Source organism: Polyodon spathula, chromosome 6, assembly GCF_017654505.1.
Source record: "Polyodon spathula isolate WHYD16114869_AA chromosome 6, ASM1765450v1, whole genome shotgun sequence".
Classification (NCBI taxonomy): Eukaryota; Metazoa; Chordata; class Actinopteri; order Acipenseriformes; family Polyodontidae; genus Polyodon; species Polyodon spathula.
Genome location: NC_054539.1, coordinates 23,197,531 through 23,207,659, shown reverse-complemented (window position 1 = coordinate 23,207,659; position 10,129 = coordinate 23,197,531).

Below are 10,129 nucleotides of genomic sequence, written 5' to 3'. Positions count from 1 at the left end.
GATATTATTTTGTACCCTTTCCCTAATTTATGCATTTGTATTACTTTATCTCTAACTTCTGTAGAATGCTCAATGCTCTTTGGTCTTTGGTCTTTGGTCTTCATTTTCCTTCAGATTCACAGCCTTACAAATGATCCTTCAACAGTGGAGTTTTTATCCAGAAAATGTGACAGCAACTTTAATGGTTCACAGGTGGAGGCCAATGGTAAGGTAATTGTGTCCTCGTTAGGGCAATTTCTTTCATCGTGCAAACTGGGAGCTTCCACAGCACAGAGGTTGAATACTTATGCAAGCAAGAAATTTCAGTTTTTTATTTTTCTTAAAAATATTTCCCAACATAAAACCAATGTCATCTTACAATAATTGATTTTGAGTTTAAGTGTTTTAAAATAAAATATTGAACAGAACGAAATTTCAATGTACCATTTGTAATTCAGTAATATGAGAGAATTGGTCAGGGGTCTGAATACTTTTGCAAAGGCACTGTATATATGAATGAATGAATGAATGATAATACAAAGATGGCTATGTACATTTATTTATAAAGCATGCTAAGTCAGTGCTTAGTATTTTGATACACAGACAAGCTCCATCCCCAAAACTGTTACTTTGTGGGTTTTTTAGGTAGTGAGGGGTGTTTCTGTAAAGGTTAATGGGGTGCGTATGGAGGTGTTTTTTTTAGGTAGTGAGGGGGGTTTCTGTAAAGGTTAATGGGGTGTGTATGGAGGTGGTTTTTTTTAGGTAGTGAGGGGTGTTTCTGTAAAGGTTAATGGGGTGCGTATGGAGGTGGTAGTGAGGGGTGTTTCTGTAAAGGTTAATGGGGTGCGTATGGAGGTGTTTTTTTTAGGTAGTGAGGGGTGTTTCTGTAAAGGTTAATGGGGTGCGTATGGAGGTGCTTTTTTTTTTTTTTGAGGGGTAGGTAGTGAGGGGTGTTTCTGTAAAGGTTAATGGGGTGCGTATGGAGGTGTTATGGGGTGTTTCTGTAATGGATGGAGGTGTTTTTTTTAGGTAGTGAGGGGTGTTTCTGTAAAGGTTATTGGGGTGCGTATGGAGGTGTTTTTTTTTTTTTTTTTAGGTAGTGAGGGGTGTTTCTGTAAAGGTTTTTGGGGTGCGTATGGAGGGTGTTTTTTTTTAGGTAGTGAGGGGTGTTTCTGTAATGGGGTGAGGGTTTTTTTTTTTTTTCCCAATAGTAGTTGAGGGGTGTTTCTGGTGTAAAGGTTAATGGGGTGCGTATGGAGGTGTTTTTTTTAGGTAGTGAGGGGTGTTTCTGTAAAGGTTAATGGGGTGCGTATGGAGGTGTTTTTTTTTTTTTTTTAGGTAGTGAGGGGTGTTTCTGTAAAGGTTAGTGAGGGGTGGGGTGTGCGTATGGAGGTGTTTTTTTTTAGGTAGTGAGGGGTGTTTCTGTAAAGGTTAATGGGGTGCGTATGGAGGTGTTTTTTTTTAGGTAGTGAGGTTTTTTCTGTAAAGGTTAATGGGGTGCTACGGAGTTGTTTTTTTTTACGTAGTGAGGGGTGAGTTCTGGTAAAGCTTCATGCGGTGTGCTAAGGAGGATGTTTTTTTAGGTAGTTGATGGGGTGCTTCTGTACCATGTTAATGTGTGTGTGTAGGGCGTGTGTTGTACGGAGGTGTTTTTGTTGGGTAGTGAGGTGTTTCCTGTAAAGGTTAAGGGGTTGGTATGGAGGTGTTTTTTTGTATAGTTAGTGAGGTGTGTTTTTTTTAGATTTTTATGGTATGTGTAATGGAGGTATTTTTTTCTAGTAGTGAAGTTTACTTTGGGTAATGGTATTATGAGGTCGTATTTAGGGTGTTTCTGTAAAGGTTAATGGGGTGCGTATGGAGGTGCTTTTTTTTAGGTAGTGAGGGGTGTTTCTGTAAAGGTTATTGGGGTGTGTATGGAGGTGTTTTTTTTTAGGTAGTGAGGGGTGTTTCTGTAAAGGTTAGGTTGGGGTGTGCGTATGGAGGTGTTTTTTTTAGGTAGTGAGGGGTGTTTCTGTAGGTAAGTGTTAGGTTAATGGGGTGCGTATGGAGGTGTATGTGAGGTGTGAAGGTTAATGGGGTGTGTATGGAGGTGTTTTTTTTAGGTAGTGAGGGGTGTTTCTGTAAAGGTTATTGGGGTGTGTATGGAGGTGTTTTTTTTAGGTAGTGAGGGGTGTTTCTGTAAAGGTTAATGGGGTGTGTATGGAGGTGTTTTTTTTTTTTTTTAGGTAGTGAGGGGGGTTTCTGTAAAGGTTAATGGGGTGCGTATGTTTTTTTTTTAGGTGAGGGGGGTGGGGTGCGTATGGAGGTGTTTTTTTTTAGGTAGTGAGGGGTGTTTCTGTAAAGGTTAATGGGGTGCGTATGGAGGTGTTTTTTTTTAGGTAGTGAGGGGTGTTTCTTTTTTTTGGAGGTAGTGAGGGGTGTTTCTGTAAAGGTTGGGGTGTGTATGGAGGTGTTTTTTTTTTTTTTTTTTTTTTAGGTAGTGAGGGGTGTTTCTAAAGGTTAATGGGGTGCGTATGGAGGTGTTTTTTTTTGGTAGGTAGTGAGGGGTGTTTCTGTAAAGGTTAATGGGGTGCGTATGGAGGTGCTTTTTTTTTGGTAGTGAGGGGTGTTTCTGTAAAGGTTAATGGGGTGTGTATGGAGGTGTTTTTTTTTAGGTAGTGAGGGGTGTTTCTGTAAAGGTTAATGGGGTGTGTATGTTTTTTTTAGGGTGATCATTTTCAGGTAAGTGAACAGGTTTATTAAAAGGTTCCTGGGGTATGATGGAGGTGTTATTTTTTTTTTTAGGTAGTGAGAGGGGGTATTTCTGTATTGGGGTGTCAGGTTTTCGGTAAGAGGGGGTTTTGTTTTTTTTTTAGGTAGTGAGGGGTGTTTCTGTAAAGGTTAATGGGGTGCGTATGGAGGTGCTTTTTTTTTGGTAGTGAGGGGTGTTTCTGTAAAGGTTATTGGGGTGTGTATGGAGGTGGGGTTTTTTTTTTTTTTTAGGTAGTGAGGGGTGTTTCTGTAAAGGTTAATGGGGTGCGTATGGAGGTGTTTTTTTTTAGGTAGTGAGGGGTGTTTCTGTAAAGGTTATTGGGGTGCGTATGTTTTTTTTTTTTTTTTAGGTAGTGAGGGGTGTTTCTGTAAAGGTTAATGGGGTGTGTATGGAGGTGTTTTTTTTTAGGTAGTGAGGGGTGTTTCTGTAAAGGTTAATGGGGTGTGTATGGAGGTGTTTTTTTTTTGGTAGTGAGGGGTGTTTCTGTAAAGGTTAATGGGGTGTGTATGGAGGTGTTTTTTTTTAGGTAGTGAGGGGTGTTTCTGTAAAGGTTATTGGGGTGTGTATGGAGGTTAGGTAGTGAGGGGTTGGAGGGTTTTTTTTTAGGTAGTGAGGGGTGTTTCTGTAAAGGTTAATGGGGTGCGTATGGAGGTGCTTTTTGCTTAGGAAAGTGAGGTAGATCTAATCAAGAGGATAGCTTATGGACTTTAAAAATATACATCCATCTGTGCCCTGATTTTAAAAAGCAAGGTGCTATGATTAGGGCATTAGTAGTTTAGTTTTAAAAACAGTGCATGGCAAACGCATTTCACAATGTAAATGGAGTACCCTGGTTTGGCTGGGGGTGTTCTGAGGAATAATACCTGTACATTCCATGCAGGGATGGGACTTGCAATATGACTTGACAAATGCCTTACACAAAATACAGGATATCTTAGCCCACAGTCTTCTAATCACTACACCACATCTCAACAAGGTTTGATCTTAGTTTTAGTTTTAACTATCATATTTAAAATGTGAAAAATGAAACAGCATCAGTTTGATTTCAAAATACCAGACTATAGTTAAACACTATCATCAGGTTTGGATTTACTGTATCTTCATGTGCTGACAGGCAGACAACAAGCTTTTGAAAATGCACTCAATAACCATTTCACACAGAAAATGTTAAAAAATGTGTAAATGCCTTTTATATATATATATATATATAATATATATATATATATATTATATATATATTATATATTATGTATGTTATATTATTATAATATATTAATTATATTCAGAGATGTTAATCTCCTTATGTATGTAAATATGAAGAAAGAACTTCAATTATTAACAGAGCCAACCCTGTTCACGATGTCTATACCTTTATTTAAATTAAAAAAATATTATTTCAAACTTGTATTTAGTTAGAAAATGACATCCTTAGAATAACAAATTGTACCATTAAGCAGTGTCTGGTACTATACAGAACTGTTAACAGTTGGGCCACACTGAAAAAATATCTTTGCATTTGGGAAGAGGATGAAATTGTGCTTATGGTACAGGCTCTAACTCTGTTGTGGTAAATGTACATAGACCTCCTTCCAATTCCATTGTCAAACTTTTTTTCCCACACAGAATCCCATGTATTGTGCCAAGGTATCTTCTGTTATCCTCATAACAAACTGTTCAGTTTTGCCTTTTCGTGGTAAAGGTGCAAGGATGGTTCAATTTTCAATCCGTTTTGCCAATGAAAAATGTGCATATTTTCCCACTAAAATGGAAATGTTGTGTTATGTTACCTGCGTAGAATTCCTCCTTACTACCAAGTTTCCATCTAATGTCAGTGATTCAGATCCTTTTATATAAATATACAGGTGCAGAAACATGTACAGAAAACATCATTTAATCAACATTTATATTGGTTTTGTTTTCTTTTTTTGAAAGGGGGAATCATGTCTGTTTATGTGCCAAAAGCATACAATGTTACACAGTCTTACTTGCAATGCCAATTCAGTGGTTTAAGGAATGTTAGAAAAAAGCATAGATGTTTAAGTTAAATTATTTTGAAATCTTAAATATCATATCAATAATGAGGATGAATATAATGCTAAATATTCATTATTTGTAAAATTATATATATAAATATATAAATATATGCTTCATTTAAATTGAACTATTTTCTGCTCTTCTTCATGCGTTTTTGGGTTCTTTTGAGTCTTATTATAGCATGCAGGATACTAATACTGTTTGTATAATATGTTGTCCCATTGCTTTTTGGTATTGCCGCCTTCTACAGATTGATTCTTGGATTACTTTTTTAAAATATTTAATATTTTCTGTTTGCACTATTTTATTTATTTATTTATTTTTATTTTAGGAATTCATTCATCTTCTGCTGACTATAAAGAAACGTGCTTCGGTATTTTGCCCCATCTCTCTTTTTATAATGCTGCTTCTTTAAATAGTTTATGTATTGCTGATGTTCATCTGTTGTAAATAATTGCAATTAAAACTTTTTGGAGAAAATTGAATATGGACAGTGTGTATTTTTAAAGGCATTCGGGAATACAAGCACCAATTAAAGCAGAAACTACAGTGGTTTGGGTACGTGGCTATGCAGGTTTCCAAAATGATTGTGATGTTTGTGCATAGTTACTGTCTGTAAAAGGGCCTTTTATGAACAATATCGATAACAGTGTGTAGCCAGAGTGTCTGTGTCCTAAGAAGAAGAAGAAGAAGAAACAAAACAGAGTAAACAAAAATAAACCACAAAGGGGAAGTGGGACACACATATTAAGGCTCTGCTTAACACTAGTACCATTTTGTTTAATTATTTATTTTGTACAGCATCCTGTACACCCACAGATATATAGCATGTCCTAAAAATTATTGGTAAGTTGTATGTTGACTGAGCAAGGGAAACAAGTAGGGATTGACTAGGCCCAAAAGCCCCTAATGGAGCTACTGCTGCTGCTTGTTAAAAAATATATTAAAATATCCTTAGAATAATTTTTTTCTCATAATGGTAGCAATAATGCCATCAATAGGAAAAGAAAAGTTTTTCTTACTGCTGTTTGTTTAGGGTTTAAAAACCAGATCGACATGTTGGACAAACAACATATTTGTGAGTAGGGTGACCGCCCATCCATAATTGGATGGGACAGTTCCCAAATGTAAAAATCAAATCCAGGTCCCAGTGTAAATGACTGTGATTTGAAGAGCTGTAGAATCAAGAACTTTACATGTTAACATTTACTCAAAGATTAGGGTGACCAACTTTGAAAGCTGAAAACCGGGACATATTGTGAAGTAACTGATAAGACTAATTAAACCATTTAAATATAGGCTATTTTAATTATATTTAGAAATAGCCATCTCCTCACTCATAGTACTTTTATTGATTTATTTATTTATTAAACAGCTAGTTAATTTCAACGCACTCCTGGGTATAATTTGTGGCTAATTAGTTTAAGTAGCCAAATTGTGTTATATATGTATTGCTACTTTTATATTGTTCATTTCTATTATTATAATAATAATAATAACAATAATAATAATAATAAAAAAAAAAATTAAAATTAAAATAATAATATAATAAAATACATTTATGCGTTGGCATTTTTCTTTCTTTTTTTACTCACTGCGTCAAACTGTATTTATTGACGTTGTTAATGTGGTTTAACCTGGCGGATTCGAATGCTTGCAGCCTCCCGCTGCTCTGCCAGAATTGAACAGCTACGAAATGACTGTATTACTCAATTGTAGATTCATATTAAATATAAACTAAAGGAAAATGCAATGCGCACTGTGGAATAAGCATGTCTGTTTTAATCACTTTATAAATATAATATTCTTGATTACCCCAGTATCATTTTATTTTATTTTGTATTCACTGCAGGTGCCATAAACTAAAAGCTGTTATTTCCGTTATTTTGACAAAAGGTATTTAGAGGTGTCACGCTACAGAAAGTGGCTGAAAACCGGGACTTTATAAAGATTTTGAGCAAAGTGCCGGGACACTGGGACTGGTGACCCTAAGGTTATAAAATTTTAGAACAAGCTGAAAATGTCTAGGTAAGATCACAGTTGAAAAAAAGCAACACTAAAATACTGAAAAAAATCAGTGATGATCAGATATCACATCTGTAATAATAAATGGTAAAAGACTAAGGGAAAGCCAGAGAGAACAGATATTTCTTAAATTTAGTTTTGAACAAGTAGAGGATTAGGGACAGTACCATTGTGGGCGTGCCCCAGGATATATTCCTGCTGGGATACTCCTGTGAGGCTACATAAATAGACACTAAACAACATAGACTTATGAATATAGTTTTAATTAGTTATATATACATTTTATAGACTACACATATAGGTGTATGTGGTGATAATATTTACTAGGTTGCCAATTGCCAATTGCTTTTTGAATGACAGACATTTCAGAGTACAAGGAGAAAATAATAATCGATTGCTATACATGGAAAGAACAGATCGAATCAACTTTGAGTAGTTTTAGCCACCCTCAAAACATATATGCATCATGTCCTGTGTGTTTACAATGCTGGCAAATACTACTGTTAGTTTTAGCCACCTCAGAAACATGAGTAATTTCACTATACATGGAGAGAATAGATCAAATCAGCTTTAAGAAGTTTTAATCATCCCAGACCTCTTTGCATCATGTCATGTGTGACAATGATGGAAAAATTATTACATTTTTAATTACATGCTAACATACAGCCACGTCTTTTCTGTTGATCATATTAATAGATGATAAAGTTCACACCTGTGGCAGAATGGCCACTACAAGTGCTTGTGTCCTGCAGGACTGCCCTGAATCCGGTAGGATTTGAATATAATTCCTACAGGACTACCAATAATCCTGCAGGATTTGAGTACAATTCCTGCAGGACTGTCAAAAATCCTGCAGGATTAGAGTACAATTCCTGCAGGACTGCCATAAATCCTGCAGGATTTGAGTACAATTGCTGCAGGACTGCCATAAATCCTGCAGGATTCGAGTACAATTCCTGCAGGACTGCCATAAATCCTGCAGGATTCAAGTACAATTCCTGCAGGACTCATTGTAAAGCCTGCAAGATTCATGGCAGTCCTGCAGGAATTATACTAATACTCTCATCTAATGCTGTGCCTGGGTTCAAATATTTCAAATTCTCTGATTCTGCTCGGGGTGTTTTGATAATGGATAATATTACAGTATTGTCCCTTAATGTTAGAGGGTTGAAGTTGCCACATAAATGTGCACGAAAAATATTGATGTAGCATTACTTCAGGAGACACATTTAATGCCCAAGGATACACTCCCGACTTCAAAATAATAGTTATAAACTAATAGTTGCTTCTGTGGATAGCTCGCGAACAAAGGGAGTGTTAATACTGATGAAAATAAATATAAATTTAACAACTGAGAGAGTCAGCTCTGATCAAACTGGCAGATTGACTTTCTGCTGTGTCTCCATCCAAGGTAAAAATGTTCTGTTTATTAGTATATGCACCATATTCGACTTCCTGTATTCTTTACATGGCTTACCAAAAAGTTGTTGTCATTGGCAAAGTATACACTGGTTATTGGGGCTGATATGAACACAAGCTTTGATTGTAAACTAGATAAATCCAATATTTGTATCACTAACACACAAACTTCAACCTCTAAAGCACTCTGACATTTATCCAAGGATCTAAATTTGATTGATCTATGGCGTGCACAGAATCCAACTGCCAGGAACTTTTCATACTTTTCACCACACCATAAAACATTTTCAAGGATTGATTATATCAGGGACGACACGTGACCTGTGAGAACAATGGCGGCTTAGAATTTTCTCTCCTCACCTCCCCTCATCTTTTTCAATATTAATAGCTACAACACCTCATGGATAATGACTCAAGTGTGTCTGTCTTTTAAGTGCCAGTGATTTATACAATATTGGAGGCATGGCCAGCCATGTGGACAATCTGAGGAAGGTGTTGGCGGCCATTAAGCTGGTTAAGTGTTAACCCAGAGAGGTGCTCTGAGAAAACAGAGATAGTATAGTATAGTATAGTGTGTGTGTGTGTGTGTGTAGGAGAATTGGGGTGAAGATTTAGCACAAAAGACAAGGGGCCAGGGGTCTGTGTAACGGGCAGGTGAAGCGAGGGCATATAAGGGAGTGCAGGGAAAAGACTGGAAGGATTGGAAGAAATAAGAGTAAGAGAGAAGGGTGTGTGTAGAGAGATAGAGCAGGAAAGGGTAGGGTAAAACAAACAAATAAAATAATTTATTTTAATTTTCGACTCCCAGTTCCCTTCCATACTTTATGATTTTATTGCAATAAATTCAGCAGTAAAAGACCACGGGTGAGGGAAGTAGGGGCTGGCCCGCGATATACAGCTTACTCCTACAACAAACCAAGACACTGTGACAGTGGTGCTGGTCAGATGGGGCAGCCACATGCATGTACCCTGAAGTGGGGTACCGCGCAGAGCCCTGGTCGACACCGACGCCACCATCACACTCATTCAGCTGGGACTGTTGCCATGCTGTGGAGAAGTCAACAAAGCCTCATGGGCCCCAGTTTCCAGTGAATTCAGGAGCTTGAAGTTAACCTGGGGGGCATCAAGCGCCAGCACCTGGTTTGGCTTGCAGACATCAGGGAGGAGTGCATTCTGAGGGCTGACGTCCTAATGGCCTGGGACAGCAACAGCTATGGGTACAAGGGGGAGGTCAACCTACTACTGCTGCAACCCGGAGGGGAAGAGGCCTGCCAAGCCAAGGGCATCATCCTGACAAACGCCAGCTCACTGCCTAATCACCAAGCAACCAGCTCACCTATCCACCTGCTCAGCAGCTTGCCTGTCCGTCAGCCAACCGGCTCATCAGCTCGCCATCTGCTCACCAGCCCACCATATGCTCACCAGCCCACTGGCTCGCCAGCTTGCCTGCCTGCACATCATCCCACCGAATCACCAGCTCGCCTACCTGCTCAATGGTCCAAAGTCTGGACCGCCAGCCAGTCTGTCTGACTACTTACTAGTACCACCACCTGGCTGTCCACCTGCGTGCTAGTCTCACAGCCTCCTTCACTGCAGGTCGAAGCCATGGAGGATCACCATCTGTGCAGCATGGAGGGGCTCAATGGTAAACAGCGCCACATACTGCAAGGACTCCTGGAGGAATATGAGGCCTGTTTTGCCCTGAAGTCCAAAGACTGCACGTGGACTGGGTTGTTCCAACACCACATCGCCACAAGGGATGTGCTGCCTAGCCACGAACATGCTCGCCAGCTCCGCTTGCCAAAAGGGAGATCGCGGAGGGCACTATCCAAGATATGGCCACTGATGGGGTGATTGAGCCATCCGATGGCTCCCATAGTGCTCTCACCGAAGAAGGACGGCAGCCTCCAGTTTTACATT